This window comes from Podarcis vaucheri, assembly GCF_965113315.1.
Source record: "Podarcis vaucheri genome assembly, chromosome: 2".
NCBI lineage: Eukaryota > Metazoa > Chordata > Lepidosauria > Squamata > Lacertidae > Podarcis > Podarcis vaucheri.
The window spans coordinates 39,076,868-39,096,138 of record NC_138760.1 but is presented as its reverse complement, the minus strand read 5'-3'; the positions used below and the strand labels follow the sequence as shown (position 1 = coordinate 39,096,138).

At 47.5% G+C, this 19,271-nt stretch overlaps 1 long non-coding RNA gene and 1 pseudogene across 2 annotated transcripts; one reads left to right on the top strand and one right to left on the bottom strand.

The window, feature by feature from the left end:
- Positions 1–8,738: 8,738 nt before the first annotated feature.
- On the top strand, positions 8,739–13,753 carry LOC309521955. The gene is made up of 2 exons (XR_014214799.1): positions 8,739–9,364; positions 12,972–13,753. It is a non-coding gene; the product is annotated as an uncharacterized lncRNA (long non-coding RNA).
- Positions 13,754–15,545: 1,792 nt separating this feature from the next.
- Positions 15,546–18,987, bottom strand: LOC309527132 (disintegrin and metalloproteinase domain-containing protein 21 pseudogene; annotated as a pseudogene). Its single transcript, XR_014224665.1, has 2 exons — positions 18,189–18,987; positions 15,546–18,142 (listed from the first exon to the last, which is right to left on the bottom strand). The product of XR_014224665.1 is annotated as a disintegrin and metalloproteinase domain-containing protein 21 pseudogene (transcript).
- Between the last annotated feature and the right edge of the window lie 284 nt (positions 18,988–19,271).

Sequence of the window (19,271 nt, the reverse complement as noted above, 5' to 3'; positions counted from 1 at the left end):
TTTATATTTTTAACTAGCCCTGTTCCTGTACCTTTGACAGTGCTGGGCATGCAGAAAATAAGGACAACATAAGGACAACATAAAGGCAGGCTTGTTTGTTTATACCTATCTATGCCCGAAAGCATAGGAAGAGCGGAGGACAAGTACAAGTAGATTCAGAGCTGATGAAGCGGCTGGGCCAAAGCCAAAAGGACGCTCAGTTGCGGATATGCCTGGAAGCGAAAGGAAAGTCCAATGCTGTAAAGAAAAATATTGCATAGGAACCTGGAATGTAAGAACCATGAACCTTGGTAAGTTGGATGTGGTCAAAAAAGAGATGGCAAGAATAAATATTGACATCCTGGGCATCAGTGAACTAAAATGGACGGGAATGGGTGAATTCAGTTCAGATGACCATCATATCTACTACTGTGGGCAAGAATCCCATAAAAGAAATGGAGTGGCCCTCATAGACAACAAAAGAGTGGCGAAAGCTGTACTGGGATGCAATCTCAAAAATGATAGAATGATCTCGATATGAATCCAAGGCAGACCTTTTAACATCACAGTAATCCAAGTTTATGCACCAACCACTGGTGCTGAAGAAACTGAAATTGACCAATTCTATGAAGACTTACAACTCCTTATAGAAATGACACCAAAGAAGGATGTTCTTCTCATTATAGGGGATTGGAGTGCTAAAGTAGGGAGTCAAGAGATAAAAGGAACAACTGGCAAGTTTGGCCTTGGAATTCAAAATGAAGCAGGGCAAAGGCTAATAGAGTTCTGCCAAGAGAACAAGCTGGTCATCACAAACACTCTTTTCCAACAACATAAGAGACGACTCTACACATGGACATCACCAGATGGGCAGCATCGAAATCAGATTGATTATATTCTCTGCAGCCAAAGATGGAGAAGCTCTATACAGTCAGCAAAAACAAGACCTGGAGCGGACTGTGGCTCAGATCATCAGCTTCTTATAGCAAAATTCAAGCTTAAACTGAAGAAAGTAGGAAAAACAACTGGGCCGGTAAGATACAATCTAAGTCAAATCCCTTATGAATACACAGTGGAAGTGAGGAACAGGTTTAAGGATTTAGATTTGGTGGACAGAGTGCCTGAAGAACTATGGGTGGAGACTCGTAACATTATACAGGAGGCAGCAACTAAAACCATCCCAATGAAAAGGAAATGCAAGAAAGCAAAGTGGCTGTCCAACGAGGCCTTACAGATAGCAGGGGAGAGAAGGCAAGCAAAATGCGGGGGAGATAGTGAAAGATACAGGAAATTGAATGCAGATTTCCAAAAAATAGCAAGGAGAGACAAGAAGGCCTTAAACGAGCAATGCAAAGAAATAGAGGAAAACAATAGAATGGGAAAAACCAGAGATCTGTTCAAGAATATTGGAGATATGAAAGGAACATTTCATACAAAGATTACCATAATAAAAGACAAAAGTGGAAAGGACCTAACAGAAGCAGAAGACATCAAGAAGAGGTGGCAAGAATACACAGAGGAATTATACCAGAAAGAAATGGATGTCTCGTACACGCCAGGTAGTGTGGTTCCTGACCTTGAGCCAGACATCCTGGAGAGTGAAGTCAAATGGGCCTTAGAAAGCACTGCTAATAACAGGGCGAGTGGAAGTGATGACATTCCAGCTGAACTACTTAAAATTTTAAAAGGTGTCAAGGTGCTACACTCAATATGCCAGCAAATTTGGAAAACTCAGCAGCGGCCAGAGGATTGGAGAAGATCAGTCTACATCCCAATCCCAAAGAAGGGCAGTGACAAAGAATGCTCTAACTACCGCACAATTGCACTCATTTCACACACTAGCAAGGTTATGCTTAAAGTTCTACAAGGCAGGCTTAAGCAGTATGTGGACAGAGAACTCCCAGAAGTGCAAGCTGGATTTCAAAGGGGCAGAGGAACCAGAGACCAAATTGCAAACATGCGCTGGATTATGGAGAAAGCTAGAGAGTTCCAGAAAGACATCTACTTCTGCTTCATTGACTATGCAAAAGCCTTTGACTGTGTTGACCACAGCAAACTATGGCAAGTTCTTAAAGAAATGGGAGTGCCTGATCACCTCATCTGTCTCCTGAGAAATCTCTATGTGGGACAAGAAGCTACAGTTAGAACTGGATATGGAACAACTGATTGGTTCAAAATTGGGAAAGGAGTACGGCAAGGCTGTATATTGTCTCCCTGGTTATTTAACTTATATGCAGAATTCATCATGCGAAAGGCTGGACTGGATGAATCCAAACCGGAATTAAGATCGCCGGAAGAAATATCAACAACCTCAGATATGCAGATGACACAACCTTGATGGCAGAAAGTGAGGAGGAATTAAAGAACCTTTTAATGAGGGTGAAAGAGGAGAGCGCAAAATATGGTCTGAAACTCAACATCAAAAAAATGAAGATCATGGCCACTGGTCCCATCACCTCACCTCCTGGCAAATAGAAGGGGAAGAAATGGAGGCAGTGAGAGATTTTACTTTTTTGGGCTCCATGATCACTGCAGATGGTGACAGCAGTCACAAAATTAAAAGATGCCTGCTCCTTGGGAGAAAGGTGATGGCAAACCTAGACAGCATCACCTTGCCAACAAAGGTCCGTATAGTTAAAGCCATGGTTTTCCCAGTAGTGATGTATGGAAGTGGGAGCTGGACCATCAAGAAGGCTGATCGCCGAAGAATCGATGCTTTTGAATTATGGTGCTGGAGGAGACTCTTGAGAGTCCCATGGACTGCAAGAAGATCAAACACATCCATTCTTAAGGAAATCAGCCCTGAGTGCTCACTGGAAAGACAGATCGTGAAGTTGAGGCTCCAATACTTTGGCCACCTCATGAGAAGAGAAGACTCCCTGGAAAAGACCCTGATTTTGGGAAAGATGGAGGGCACAAGGAGAAGGGGCGACAGAGGGCGAGATGGTTGGACAGTGTTCTCGAAGCTACAAACATGAGCCTGACCAAACTGCGGGAGGCAGTGGAAGACAGGAGTGCCTGGCGTGCTCTGGTCCATGGGGTCATGAAGAGTCGGACACGACTAAACGACTAAACAACAGCAACAACAATGCCCGAAAGCACATTTAGAGAGTCAGATATCCAAGTTTTACAGAAATTGTAAATTTCGTTTCGGACGTTAATTCGTTTCGGACGTCCGTTCTTAACCTGAAACTGTTCTTAACCTGAAGCACCACTTTAGCTAATGGGGCCTCCTGCTGCCGCCACGCCGACGAAGCACGATTTCTGTTCTCATCCTCAAGCAAAGTTCTTAACCCGAGGCATTATTTCTGGGTTAGTGGAGTCTGTAACCTGAAGCGTCTGTAACCTGAAGCGTATGTAACCCGAGGTACCACTGTATATAGAAGGTTCAGGTCTGATTACAAATCGCATGGGAAGGAAGTCGCTATGGCTTTGTTCTTTCTGTAGGTGGCACTGTTTCTTATAACTTAGCACTAAGCAGAGCAAACATACTAGGAGTGGCCTTCAGCTATACCACTGGTTCCCACTCGAAGAGGGGGGCTGTTGAGGCTTCTTCCATGTTGTATCGTTCTTGTGTGCTGGGCGGCAGGTTACCAGCAGTGGGATGGTGCGCTTCAAGGAGCTGAAGAGGGCCGATCAGAAGAGGAAAGCAGGACACAACATCACTGGTAAAACAACAACACTTTGAGAACCACTCCCTCATACCAAAGAGTCTTGAGGCACCTTAAAGAGGATGTGCAAGCACAAGCTTTTTTTGTGAGTAATACTTCAACTGATGCAACTGTAGTCCATATATAGTGGTACCTCGGGTTACATACGCTTCAGGTTACATACGCTTCAGCTTACAGACTCCGCTAACCCAGAAATATTACCTCGGGTTAAGAACTTTGCTTCAGGATGAGAACAGAAATCATGCTCCGGCGGCGCAGCAGCAGGAGGCCCCATTAGCGGTGCTTCAAGGTTAAGAATAGTTTCAGGTTAAGAACTGACCTCCAGAACGAATTAAGTTCTTAACCCGAGGTGCCACTGTAGTTTATTTAACTTTATTTTCTTACATCTCCATCCTTCCTTTCTTCTATCTTAGAACTCAGTGCGATAGACATATGGTTCCTAGGAGGAGCTTCTGCATGGTGGTGCCTTCAGACCAAGCCCTGAAAGTGAAGCTTATGGCTTTATAAATTTGTCGGTCTTAAGGTGCTACAAGACTCTGGTGGTTTCTGCTGCAAGGGATTAACACAGCTGCCCCTCTGGAACTCCTCCACCATACCAGTGACCCCAAACTTTGTTCTATTTCAAGATCCGTTCAGCAGGTTCAATACAATGACAGGAGCTATGAGGTCCAAGTCACTGAGTCCATTCCACATCCCCCAGGTTTTCAGGCAGGGTTCTCTCCCAGGCCAAACAGGAGAAGATGGTGTATTGAATCCTGGATCTTCTGCATCCGGAACAGATGCCCTACTGCTGGGCTATGGCCTTTCTATATCCTAGGGCAGGGGTCTGCAACCTTTAAGACAAAAAGGGCCACTTGGACCCGTTTCCGAAGGGAAAAAAAACTGGGAGCCGCAAAACTCGTCATGATAAAAATAACTTTTTTTGCCACTTTTTTATTATTTCTTTGTTTGACCCCTCAGAATTACTCCTCCTCATAGAAATAAATGTTAAATTAACAAGTTACCTTTTGTGTGTGTGTGTGTTCTTCACTCCCCTTCAAAACAGTGACCAGCGTACATGCCCCCTTTCAATGCAGTGACCAGCGTACATGCCCCTTACAATGTGGCGGGAGGGAAGGTGACGTCGGGACGGTGCGTGACTAACGCACGCACCGCCCCCATTTGACGTCACAGCCAGTACAGCGCCCGGCACAGTGGGGAGTGTCGGGGCGCACAATGCGCCTCCTCCCCTCGCTAGTATCCGTCCCGGAGCCGCGGCAAAGGTGTAAAAGAGCCACATGCGGCTCCGGAGCCGCAGGTTGCAGACCCCTGAATTAGACATTTATTTAGCCATTGCAAAACTATCTGCATACCGCAATTCCATTTTTTAAAAAAATCAAAGCGGTTTCCATCAATGATAGTATATTAAAAGCCAAACAACAATTTAAACACTTTGTCAGCTGACTATTACGGAAAATGCTTCTTCATTTTCTTCATAAGCAGAATACCAATTCCTTCCTTAGCATTACTGAGGATATAAAAGGTAAAGGTACCCCTGCCCGAACGGGCTAGTCTTGACAGACTGTGGGGTTTGTGCGCCCATCTCACATCTATTGGCCGGGGGCCAGCGCTGTCCGGAGACACTTCCGGGTCACGTGGCCAGCGTGACAACGCTGCTCTGGCGAGCCAGAGCCGCACACGGAACGCCGTTTACCTTCCCGCTGGTAAGCGGTACCTATTTATCTACTTGCCCCCGGGGGTGCTTTCGAACTGCTAGGTTGGCAGGCGCTGGGACCGAGCAGCGGGAGCGCACCCCGCCGCGGGGATTCGAACCGCCGACCTTTCGATCGGCAAGCCCTAGGCGCTGAGGCTTTAGCCCACAGCGCCACCCGCGTCCGTACTGAGGATATAGGGTGGTCCAAATGAAGATGGTTTGGCTATGGAATCAAATATGTATTAATTGTTAGAGGCCAGGAGGGCTATAACAAGAAAATGGAAGTATTTAGAGGGATTAACTAAGGATTTATGGTATAGCTAAATCTGGTCTGCAGTTACTGCTGAAAAAAATAAATCAATCAATCAAGGCACAGTAGAGGGCAAACAAAAAAAGCTTCATTTTCTAATACGTTTTCAAATTTAATTTTGTATATTAATGATTACAAGGTCCAAATGACTCTTAGGAATCATTGAATCATAGAATGGGACCCCAAGGGTCATCTAGTCCAACCCCCTGAAATGAAGGAATCTCAGCTAAAGCATCCATGACAGATGGCTGTCCAACCTCTGTTTAAAAACCTCCAAAGGAGAGTCCACAACCTCTCGAGGAAGACCATTCCACCAGCTCTTACAGCTTTAAGTGAGAATTTCACTTACATTTATAAATAAAACATCTCTTTTTACATATCTTATTACCACCCCCACAACACCAATCATATATTTTCCCTGCAGAATGTGAATGAAACAACCAAATTTGAAATTTTTGTGTGTGTTTAATTTTAGTTTTCATTCAATTTTATTGTTCTTCTGTTCTTGTGTGTCGTTGCAGTGTATGTCCTTGTTTAAATAAATAAAAAGAAAAATACATTTTTAACAGAAAGGGGGGGAAAGAAAGCCTGACTGCAAATAAAAGTTTTCAGTAAACATTTGAGAATTAGTATAAAAGGGGAATGTTGACTCTCTCTCGACAGAGCCTTACGCAGGAGCTGGCTAATGACACTAAAGGCTCACTTCTGTGTCGATCTCAGATGAGCCTCGCCAACTACGACGCTCCTGCAGGTGATCTCAGTGATCAAGCTGGGATATAAGTGTTCAGTTGGCCCCTGAGATACCCTGGACCTGTGTCATTCAGGGCTTTGTAAAATAATACAAGGAGCTTGAACCTGACCCAGTTGGAGATGTCCGCCAGGGGCCCCATCAGCACTCTGGCCACCAGCAGAAGCTTCCAAGGGCAGCCCCACATTGAGCGTGTTGCAGTAATCCAGCCTTGAGGTTATCCACTCATGGGCTACAGCGATCAGGCTACTTGGGGTGCCTCTAATGGGGTGCCTCCTTTTGACAATGGTTGGCCCTGCCGGTGTGAGCCTCTGCAGCCTGTCCCACTGGACTGTGAGTCCATATTGTGCTTTATCAGGGACTAGGGTCCCCTTCTAATAAATAATAATAATAATAATAATAAATTTTATTTATACCCCGCCCTCCCCAGCCAACACCGGGCTCAGGGCGGCTAACACCAGGTATAAAAACAATTAATTAAAATACAACTTAAAAAAGAGTTTAAAATACAACATTAAAATGCAGCCTCATTTCAGTAGAAACTCAAATCAAAAACTTTTTTGGGGATGAAAACATCAAATCATCACCAAAGCAAACTACCCAGACTGGTCCTATGTGGGCCAGAAAAAAGCTAGGGAAGTCCCCAAATAGGAGTTCCATCACAGGAGAAAGGAAAAAGGATAGAGGGGGAGGGGATCAAGTTGATTCCAAGCCAAAGGCCAGGCGGAACAACTCTGTCTTACAGGCCATGAGGAAAGAAATCAGATCCTCAGGGCCCCGGTCTCATGAGACAGAGCGTTCCACCAGGCCGGAGCCAGTGTTGAAAAGGCCCTAGCTCTGGTTGAGGCTAATCTGACTTCCTTAGGGCCCGGGACCTCTAGGGTGTTGCTATTTATGGACCTTCTATCTCGTTTCTGTCTGGCAGGTGCCTTTTGATGCACACGGAAGTCAAGTTCATCACGGGTCCCCATCAACATCCTTGCGGTGTGATGTTCTCTTACGGCATCGGAGTGTTTTTCATCTCATTCCTGGCCAGCTTCATTGCTATCCTGGTAAGAGACACAGGTGCTGATTGCAAAAAAGGTGGCCTCAGGAAAAGCAGAGCTGGGCTCCAGGTGATCTGGAATTTCAGGTGTGGGCAGGGAGGTATTCTAGAAGCCAGGGTGGGGTCTAAAACAGGAGGGATTCAGTTACGGGTAGGTAGCTGTGTTGGTCTGCTGTAGTCGAAACAAAATAAAAAAAATTCTTCCTTTACCTTAGAGCTTGGAAGCTCCAGAAAGGTTTTGGGGGGATGCAAGTTGGATGAAAGGGGAGGGGAGCTGGAGACTGAAAAATGTCCTTCTGTGAACTTCCATGTCTGTCTAATATGCTAAAACTCTTTCACCAGTGTTATTTGACATTCTCGATTATTAATAATCCACAGACTTTTAAATCCCCTCCAAAAAAGAGATAAATAAACACCACTATTTTTATTCCATACAATGTTGGGGGGGGGACCCACTTAAAGACCCACCAAAAATACATGGTGCAAATCCAGTTTATGTGGATCACTTAGATTTATTTGCTTTGCTTCTGAGGCAGGGCAAGTTGTGCTAAGCACATTTCCTTCAGAGCTAGATTCCTCCCTGTGTTTCCCTTTCCTTATCACTAAATTTTGTTTAGAAGGAGACTGAACTCCTAAGGAGTTTATGGATTCAGTTTTTCAAAGTGACAGGGCATTTTCCGTAGACTTGCGGTCTAAATACAACAAGTACCCAAAGGGGTACGCGGGTAGCGCTGTGGGTTAAACCACAGAGCCTAGGACTTGCCGATCAGAAGGTCGGCGGTTCGAATCCCCGCAACAGGGTTCGCTCCCGTTGCTCGGTCCCTGCTCCTGCCAACCTAGCAGTTCGAAAGCACGTCAAAATGCAAGTAGATAAAGAGGTACCACTTTGGTGGGAAGGTAAACGGCGTTTCTGTGCGCTGCTCTGGTTAGCCAGAAGCGGCTTAGTCATGCTGGCCACAAGACCCAGAAGCTGTACGCCAGCTCCCTCAGCCAATAAAGAGAGATGAGCGCCGCAACCCCAGAGTCGGCCACGATGGACCTAATGGTCAGGGGTCCCTTTACCTTTACCTTTACCCAAAGGGGGAAAAAGAGAGGGGGTGGAATAGGAAAGAAGCAAGCTTAGATTTGTAAACGTGATGATGGGGGGGGGAGGTGTGTTGGTATGTATTGGTTTTTTAAAAAATAAGTAAGTACGTTGGACTTTTCAGCTGAATTCTGAGACCACAAAATCCAGGGGTGCATTTAGCAACTTGGATTCCTCAGTGGCTCGGGTTAATTGATAAAGCTCTCAAATTATTGTTAAAACATCGGGCAGTGGGGAAAGGGTGTTGTATGTAAATCAGGGGTGGGTGACCTTTGTCACCTTGAGTCTCTGATGGACAGCCTTCCAGGGGCCACTCACTATGAACGCCTCCCTTGTTCTCTTATAATAGCAATGGCGCCCACCTGAGAGGTGCCGTTCCAGCTGAAAAAAAGCCCTGGTTTAAATTGTTTTAGAAGTACTGTATTTTCAGTTGTATTCTTTAAAGCAGGCTTCTTCAACCTTGGCCCTCCATATGTTTTTTGCCTACAACTCCCATGATTCCTAGCCAGCAGGACCAGTGGTCAGGGATGATGGGAATTGTAGTCTCAAAACATCTGAAGGGCCGAGGTTGAGGAAGCCTGCTTTAAAGTTTTGAAGTTTGTCACCCTGGGACTTCTTTGAGAGGATACAGGTTTAATAAGTAAAACAAATAATTGGCTGGGGAAATAAAAACACCTACTTGTGCCTTACTGAAGTCACTTTGGGGCTACAGCGATGCGATTTTATTGGTGACTGAGTCCTCCCCTTTTGATTTTTCCAGCCTTTATCCTTGGAATCTTCAGACTGACATCTTTGGAGCACACCAGGCCGTACATGGGATTTTGTGTTTTAGAGGTAAGCATTGTGTTAATCTTTGAAGCCCTGAACAACTTAGGTCCAGAACCCTTGATCACCTGCAGGAGAGTCTTTGCTTGTTCCCCGAGTTGATGAGGCAAATTTGACAACAACAAGAAGCAGAGACTTTAGTGTCATTGGCCCAGTCCTGTGGAACACTCTGCCACTAGAGATTTAGCAGGCACCTTTTTGTGCCAGGTTTTCAGTTCCCGCTGAAATTTTTTTCTTTTCCATCAGGTTTATGCAGGCAATTAAGAATACACCCCCCAACAGTTATCCAATTTCTGATTTTAACATTTTTATATGGTTTTCATTGCATGGTTTTATGTACAGTTGTTGTTTATTTCTAAACTGAATACGGTTCTGAGAAATACAAATTTAAATGGGAGCAGCCCTGTTACCTTGCTGAAAACAAGCAGGTCTGGGCCTTGTCAGTGCCTGAGCAGGTGATTGTGGGAATGTTCAGGGTGGCAGGAGAGGATATATTTTTATTAATATCCTTCCTAACTTGCGCTAGCAAGTTCCTTTAGTTAGCAGAGTTTACATTCCTCTTTTCATGCACAGCAGATAACTGGTTGCAGGCTCGTGTGAGCCTCTAACTATTATACAATTCAATCTGTCTCAGATTGAATTGTACGTTCCTGGTAAATTCCCTTGAATCCCTCTTAAAAAGAATAAAGATGCCACAATCTTATTCAAAGATGATAAAAATAAGTTTACTCACATCAGTTCACAGTTGGATCCCTGAAGGCAAACTTAGTTACCACTATGTACATGTGGATCTACCCCATATGGGGTAATAATCCCAGTTTTGCTGCTAGCTGAGAGCTAGCAGAGCAGTCCTAGCTAAAAGCTGATCCAACGAAGAAGGAAATCAAAGAGAGCTGCGTGACTTGTCCTTTTGTTACCTGGACAGGTAAGGTCACGCCCACCTTCTATCACATACAAAAGGAAGGATGCTCTAGCCAGGGGGAGCAGGAAGTTTCAACTGGCTGGACCAAACATTCCTTCACATGTCTTCTCTAACATTACAAGGAATGTTGTACTTGACTGCTTCTCAGTGATTGCAAGAGAGCTACATTTGTAACCCTCTGGCTTCCGTGACGGAAGCTGTCAATGCAAGGAAAATAAATAAAAATAAAAGAAACAATGTGAGCCTCAGGTCAACCCCTGACAGCACCACTGACATGACCAGCGCTGCGAACAATGGGACTTATGGGCTAGCCCTGCAGGGTGGGCCCTTTGCCCCGACTGCGGCTGGGGTAATAAAGCCACATTAAAATGAATCCTAAAAACTAATAGCAAACTCATTCTCCACCTGCCAACTGCAGCGTCCACCTTCCGAGAGGGAGGAAAGCATCACCCAAGGTTTGCAGAAGTTCAGAAAATACGTTGGGGTAAAGGTAAAGGGACCCCTGAACGGTAGGTCCAGTTGTGACTGACTCTGGGGTTGCGGCGCTCATCTCGCTTTATTGGCCGAGGGAGGCAATGTACAGCTTCTGGGTCATGTGGCCAGCATGACTAAGCCGCTTCTGGCGAACCAGAGCAGCGCACGGAAACGCCGTTTACCTTCCCGCCGGAGTGGTACCTATTTATCTACTTGCACTTTGATGTGCTTTCGAACTGCTAGGTTGGCAGGAGCAGGGACCGAGCAACGGGAGTTTACCCCGTCGCGGGGATTTGAACCGCCAACCTTCTGATCGGCAAGTTCTAGTCTCTGTGGTTTAACCCCATTATGTTGGGGTAGGGGAATGCTAAAACAGCCCAGGGAAGACAGAACAGGTTTGCCTGTCATCTCCAGCCTGGTGAGAGTGCCTTTTTTAAAAACGGTTTTTTCTGAAGACAACTCTGCATGCAGCTTGTTCGCTTCAGCCCTGCGCAAGCTGGCTAGAACTTCTTGCCTAGGCTTGTAGGGTCCTGCCCGCCTCCACTTCCCCCTCTTTCCATCTTCAGGGCTCAGCGGTGGGAGGGAGGGCAGAGATAATCACCAGCACCCCCTCCTCCTCCCAAGTTTGGGCCCTGAAATTTCACGGGACGGGGCAAGTGTACTGAGCGTGTTCAGGAGCTACACAATGCTGATCGACTTTTGCTTTTGGGCAGGTGGGTTTGTTTTTTTGTAGAAAAAACAGGATGGAGAAGGAAATGGAATTGTCATGCTTAACTAGGCCTTTTCCAGGAGGGGAGGCGAAAGGGGCTGCAGTGTGCTGAACACCGCTGCAACATTTTGTTGCAGGTTCTACTCGTCTTTCAAAATGGCACTGGATGCTCCTTCTGAAAAGCAAATGGGGATTTTTTTGGGGGGGGAGTGAAGGTGGCTGCTCTTTGGGGCCACTCGGTTTATGGGATTTCTACCCCCGTATCTTCTCCGATGACAATCTATACTATCCCCCCTCCCTGTGTTGCCATTTTATTCTCACGCCAACCCTGTGAGGGATGTCAGGCTGAGAGGATGAGCAACAGGTCCAAGACAACCCGAGGAGAGCCGTGGGTAGTATTCATGTTATTTCATGTCAAAGATTTATATTGGGGAGGGGCAGCGGCAAAGCACCTGGTTTCGAATGCAGAAGGTACGAAAAGGGGGGGGGGCTGAAGGAAACAATTTCAGAGGAGGCCTTTTTGTCTGTTTAAAGATGTGGATAAGGAGACGGAATACATTTAAGGGAGCAAAACAGGGCAATAGCCGAAGAAAAGCACAGTAAGCAGCAGCAACAGTGAGGATAGGAGACTCCAGAGAGGCTGGAAACGGACTAGGCCTCAACATGAAAGCAAAGTACCGTATTTTTCACTCTATAGGACACACTTTTTCCCCTCCAAAAATTAAGGGGACATGTGTGTGCGTCCTATGGAGCGAATGCAGGCTCCTTGGCTTCAGCGATAGCAACGCAGAGGGAGAGCTCCCCCCGCGCTCTGGAGGCTTCGCGTTGCTTTTGCTGAAGCCTGGAGAGCGAGAGGGGTCGGTCAGAGAAAGGAACCCGAAGCCTTTGGAGTGCAGCGCGCGTTCCCGCTGCGCTGCAAAGGCTTCAGGTGGCTATCCCTGAAGCCTTTGGAGCGCAGCGGGACCTCACGATGCACTCCGGAGGCTTTGGGTTCCTTTTGCTGAAGCTGGGAGAGCAAGACTCTCCCGGCTTCAGCCGAGAGGGAGAGCTGCGCAGCGCCCCTTCAGTGAAACGGAAGGAGAAATGGAAGGGGCTCCGTTTATCCTGCCGCTTCGCTGTAGGGGCGCTGAGCAGAGAGGGGGAGAATTCCCCCCCCCCGTTCTCCCCCTCCTATGGTCCAGTGCGTCCTATGGCCCTGTGCATCCTATAGAGCGAAAAATACGGTATTTCATGGAGCTGGACCAGTAGCTTTCAGGCAAGGGTCCCTCCCACACCTACTTGGAGGTGCCAGGTTTCGAACCCAAGACCTTCAGCATGCTGATCAAGGGCTTTACTGCTGCGTTGTGTTCCTTCCCCAAAAAAGTAAATTAAGGTGCTAGACCTCATGGTCTTGGGGGGGGGGGAGCTGATTGAAATGGCACCGCTGGATTCCACTGCTTCAACTGGAATTTTGCTGCTCTCCAGTTCTGCTGCAGCCACTGACCCTGCCCGTCTCCCCATCTCTCTCCTAGGCTCTGACGGCGTCATCCCAGGGCCTCCTGAACTGTGCCGTTTACTGCTGGACCCAGCATACATTCCGCTGCATGAAGCGCAGGGCCTGCCAAGAGGGCGAGACCCAGACGCCTCTCCTGCGGTCCCAGAAGAGGTTCTACGAAAGCACGCTTCCTGCCGCTGGCCGCCAGGCAGAGGCCAAGTCCGCTGCGGGCTCCACGGCGCTGTGAGCAAGGGAGCTTTTGGAGTCCCTCTGGCTGAGCACCCGAAACTCTCTCCTCCCACTCCTTTGGCACCCCCTCCTCGCTGCCACGTATTGCCAGAGGGGAAGGTGGGCAGCCCAGCCCCCTTGGCCCACCAGGCTCCCCACCCGATCCCACCCGTGCCCTGCCATGTTAAAGAGGCCTTATCCAGTCCAGCGCCCTGTAACCTACAAGGTGGGAGGGAACGGGCAAGAACTCTGGCATTCAGAAAAGGACAGGTCTACACAAGGAGCAAGACCGCGACTGGCCAGCGGCGGCAGCAACGGCAACCTCTCCCCAATGAGCCTTTTGGTGGAGCAGGAAAGCTGAGGCTTCGTCATGGGACCTGGATGGTGCGTTTGACAACCATTATTTCTATGGGCGAGGGGGAGCCTCTTTGAATTCTGCAGCAGTTCCTGTACAGGAGATTATTCCAGGACTGTGTTGGAATCTGGATGTGGGTGAGAATAGGCTGCTGTGGGGCCGACCTTTTCTTCCTCAGAGCTGCTTGTTTTTGTCGTTTTCCACTCAACAGTAAAGACAAAAGGGAACATGTGGCATTTATTGTCTTGGATATTATTATTATTATTATTACTGTTAACATTTATATGAGCCAGTGTGGTGTAGTACTTAAGAGCGGTGGACTCGTAATCTGGTGAACCGGCTTCGCTTCCCTGCTCCTCCACATGCAGCTGCTGGGTGACCTTGGGCCAGTCACACTTCTGTGAAGTCTCTCAGCCCCACTCACCTCACAGAGTGTTTGTTGTGGGGGAGGAAGGGAAAGGAGATTGTTAGCTGCTTTGAGACTCCTTTGGGTAGTGATAAAGCGGGATATCAAATCCAAACTCTTCTTCTTCTTCTTCTTCTTCTTCTTCTTCTTCTTCTTCTTCTTCTTGTATCTCATCTTTCCTCCAAGAAGCTCAAGCTGGCTTACCTCCTACTCCTCCCCACTTTATCCTTACAACAACCCTGTGAGGTTGGTTAGGCAGAGATACAGTGGTGCCCCGCAAGGCGAATGCCTGGCAAGACGGGAAACTCGCTAGACGAAAGAGTTTTCCGTTTTGCAGGTGCTTCGCAAAATGAATCTCCTATGGGCTTGCTTCGCAAGACGACAATGTCTTGCGAGTTCCTGCTGGTTTTTTTTCCCCTTTCCCCCCTTTTTCTAAGCCACTAAGCCGCTTATCAGCTGACCCGATCAGCAGATAAGCCGCTAATAGCGCTAAGCCGCTTATCAGCTGATCCGATCAGCAGATAAGCCGCTAGAAGCCTCTAAAAGCCTCTAATAGCGCTAATAGTGCTAATCTGCTAATCCTTCAATGGGCTTGCTTCGCAAGACGAAAAAACCCGCTAGACGAAGAGAATCACAGAACGGATTCTTTTCGTCTTGCGAGGCACTTGAGAGCCAGTGTGGTGTAGTGGTTAAGAGCGGTAGTCACGTAATCTGGGTAACCGGGTTCGCGTCTCCGCTCCTCCACATGCAGCTGCTGGGTGACCTTGGGCCAGTCACACTTCTGTGAAGTCTCTCAGCCCCACTCACCTCACAGAGTGTTTGTTGTGGGGGAGGAAGGGAAAGGAGATTGTTAGCCGCTTTGAGACTCCTGAAGGGGAGTGAAAGGCGGGATATCAAATCCAAACTCTTCTTCTTCTTCTTCACTACTCACCCTGTGAGCTCTCCCAGACCTAGTCCAGCTCTCTAACTACTGCGCTATCACTGACTCATACACACACCACACCAGTGTGTGTGTGTGTGTGTGTGTACGCTTGTACACACCGATGGGGCCCTTTGAATACATTGCGAGTTGTGCACATCTCTGCATGCTTACTTGGAAGCAAGTGCCACCCCTGCAATGGGACTCCCTCCTGGGCAAGTTCGAGCAGCCATATAAGCGTGCCTCTCTTCCCTCATTTGCTCAGCCTAAGCTCAGTTTTGGCCAAGATGGTGTCCTCCAGCCGCTTTGACCCAAAACTGCCCTCAACCCTGGCCATCAAATTGCAAGAAAAGAATCTTGTGCTCAGCTCCTGCTTGTGGGTTTACCACATGCCTCTGTTTGGCCACTGTAAGAAGGTGGGGTTGGACTTGATGGCTCATTGGCCTGACTGGCAGGACTCTTCTCATGTTAGGTCTTGGCTGTTTCCCCCTGGATGAAAAGGGCGAGTGAGGGAAAGCCAAGTTTGTACACATGGTTAATTGTTCCTAAATGCTAGTGAAATGACACTTAACAGTCCTTGAAGTTCTGAGTTAGTCACCCAACAAGGACAAACTGTTTTACAGCTGCTAGGTTACACAGCACGGAGTGAAACATTTGATTTCATTAAACTATTTCAGTGCATTCTTCTTAAGGCTTTTGCAACTGGGGAAAAATGCAAATTTTATTAGAGCAAAGACCATATTACAGTTGCTCCTATTATAAGGACTATATACAGGGGGAATTTATTTCTGGGATGAGGGAGCATGTGCGCCACCCCCGACATACGGCTGAACTACAGTTCCCATCAGCCACTGGCGCAGCATGGTCAACAGCCAGGGATGATGGGAACTGGAGTCCACTTGCCACCAACCTCTGCTTTATTATAGATGCTTTGGAGGGCAGTCGATGTCTTAACAGGAGGTCCAAGGATGCCTTGAAATGTCCACAAGCATTACTCTTTGGAATCTGTAGAGTTCAGTCCTTCCTTTACGTTGCAAGAGCCACAGGAATCAACTTTGTCAACATCTGGGCTGCTGCCTTGCAGATTCCCTCCAACCTGTGAGCTGGTGAATTGCCTAAACCATCCTGGTAGCTTCCACAGCCTTGGCACAATGAAAGTGATAGCGGCAAGAACCAGGACTCCTAGAGGGATCACTGTTTCAAAAGCTTGTTTCACGACTTTTGTGTTCCAGTTCTGCCTTGGAGACCCACCATCAGTGCTTCCCCCGGACCCCCAAAACTTGCAGTTTGGAGGGGCCCAGCCGTTGTTGCAGTGGCAGTTATTGCGGTTGTTACAAACACCTCTGTCACTGCACTGTTTATTGGGATCACACACTGCCTTCTTCCTGAAAATGCACGTCTGGTTCTTGCAGAGTTTCCCAGGGCCACATGGAGTGCCGTCAGGCACCATTCCGAGATCCACAAAATCTGTCCCGCCATGGTAGGCCACACTCCAGCAGCCAGCACCAGCGCCTGACAACTCAGTGGGAGTCACGGTATAGTGTGGTATTGAAGGTACGTCTTTGACATTGCTACACTGAATTCTCCCGCACTTTACGTCTTGAGGCTGGCATTTCACAAAAGTACTTCCTGTCCAATTCCTGCCACAGTTGCCATACTTATCCCCCACAGTATTCCGAGACTGAAAGCAGGATGCTGGAGCCGCTGTGGCTCCATAGCCAAAGATCCTGGCGCACAGGTAGTTGTGAGTCCAACACTGCTTGGCATAACAATAGGAATCGTGTTTGCTGCATGGCGTCCCGTCTTGCATGTACACATCATTGGGGCACCACTCAGATGTCCCACTACAGTACTCGGGAAGGTCACACTCATTGATCTGAATTCGACAAAGGTCTCCACTTGGACGGAAGTGACAGTTTTTACAACATGCCCCAGAAGAGCACTGTGCACGTGGCTTCAAGGTGCAGTCAGCGTTGCAGCAAAGATCCTGCCTGCACCTCTGCGTGCCGCCGCAGTCACATTCTTCTCCCTTATCCAACAATCCATTGCCACAATGCTTGATAGGTGGTATTTTTTGGGGCCTGTTGGCCAGGCAGTCCAGGTTCCCTTTCAGCACAAGTTCTGCATAAGTGTGAATGCTGCAGTTGCTGAACTCGTTCGTTTCTGCCTGGTACGAATGCATGACACAGGTTTTGTATCCTCCACAAACACAGTTGGATTCGTCGTGTTCAAGCCCCATGTGATGACCCAACTCATGGGACATGGCCCTTGAAAAGAGAATTGGATTCTTCTGCAAATAGCTCAAAACCCCTGCAGAATAGCTTGGCCTGCAGATGGCATTACCATATGACTTCCCGAGGGTGTGCTCGAACTCCTGGTGAGTGAGCAACAGGGCTGTGTCGTGCTTCATCCACTTCGCAAGACCGTTCACTCTCCAGCTGTTGAAATTATTCAGAAGCAACCCAACGTCATTTGTAACCTCGAAAGGGTTGCCTGTGTTCCAGATCTCCAGTCCAATCAGGACAATACTTGTGTGCAGCACCTGGAAGTGCACACCCATTAAGTTAACTATGTCCAAAATGAGGTATGCCATCCTGGTTTTATTGGCACCTTCAAACTGAAACAGCTTCTCGTCCACAACAATGTACAGCTCAATGTATTTTGGGTGCCTTGGGTCACGCCGGGTCCCCCTTTCCGCCCTCAGTTCTTCTGCCTGACGCTTTGCAACTGGAGCTCTCATTCCACACATACAAGGCTTTGGTTCGTTGATCAGGTAGAGAAGGTGCTGAAAAGCTGAAGAATTGTGGAAAGGCTCTATGCCATAATTTCTGTCTCTGATACTTAGGAATCCTGTCAAGCCAGAGCAGGTCTTAAGAACCACAAGCGAATTGGCTACACCATCCACATGCCCTTCGTGGTAGCATTCAACAGGGATGTATGGATGACTTTCGATCCGTCTGCCCTGGGAACTGTATGTGAAGAGTGGGAGGTTTTTGACCAGGAAGTCATCCTTCCTGGGCTTCAACTGAATGACGTAGTCTTTTCCTGATACATTGAGGATATAGGAAAGGTCATCCTTCTTGGCTTTCCCTTCAAAAATCACCAACTGCCTTGGGGTGATCACTTCATACCACATATACTCAGGAGCAGGAAATGAGCTGGTGGGAAGGAGGAACCCCAGCAAAATAACAGGATTCGTCAACTGCAGAACCAACCATTTGTGGAGGCCACCGCTGCCCCGTGCCATGATTTGCTTCCACTATTCACTATCCTTAAACAGCCTAGAGGAGAGAGGAGAGAAATTGAAATTCAAGTACAAGGAGAGAAATTTTTGATTGTAGGAATAGACTGGGCTTTCTGACTTAACATCCCCACCAATCATTAATTCTCAAGAGGCTTTTTTAGACTTGTGCTCAAGAAAACACAAGGCAATTCCTGCCACTGCCACCATCTCTCTCTTGACAACATCATTTGGTTGTGAGAGAGTTTAAAAAGGTGAAGCGCCCACTGCTGTCTGGCATATGCAAATGGAGTTAGGGTAACCAAAACACTGGCCGTCCTTAAACCTTTGACTCTAAAGGCCTCCACAACTTTAGGGCCTAGGCGCCACAAGTTTCTCTTCTCAGAAGCTGTTGTGGTCACCTTTCCGGGTGATAAGAAGGACCAAAAGGAGGAAGGGTGGACAGCAGGGAGAGGAAGATACCCCAATAATTATATTCCTCTAGTCCCAGGAATTCTCATTTAATCTTCTAAAGTGTATTTCCAGAGACTTCTAGATGACAAAGGAGACGACAAAGAGGGAGGAGGAACCACCATACCGGTTCAAATGTCCTCTCCTGTGGTGGGAAATTCCATGACCAGGCTAACGGTTTCTCATGCTTTTTTGAATGTGAACATTCCATCGGCTGAGGCAGGTGGGCATTGGAAGAGCACGGAACACGGTAGAGAGCAGCTGTTTGCTATTCTCGATGTGGATCAGGACCCACTTATTGCTGGAATCCTGGCCAAGAGGGCTAACCTAGGCCACATTCACACTGTGGGTTTAAAGGGGAATTGTGAAGGAAGAGTATACATGAGTAGCCAACTGTGACAGGGGGAAAGGTCAGGCGGGCTAAAGCTCAGAATGATCTCAGGCTTGCAAGAGAGGTGAATTCCCCTTTATTTCATTTTCATACAGGGCTGGGGACATTTTTTGTGAGGTTGTGGTGTGGTGTGTGTTGTGACGTGGGGTTTGTGATTTCAGCTCTCTTGACATAATATGCTGGAGACAGTTCTCTAGTAACACTTCTTTATTAAAGCAAACAAGACTGAAGACTGAGGAGGGGAAAGCTACATTTATAGGGACAGGGGACTAGCTAGAAAGGATACATTTTGGAGGGAACAATATCAGGCAATCACAGTCCAGCCTTTTGGAGGAAACCAATAAGAC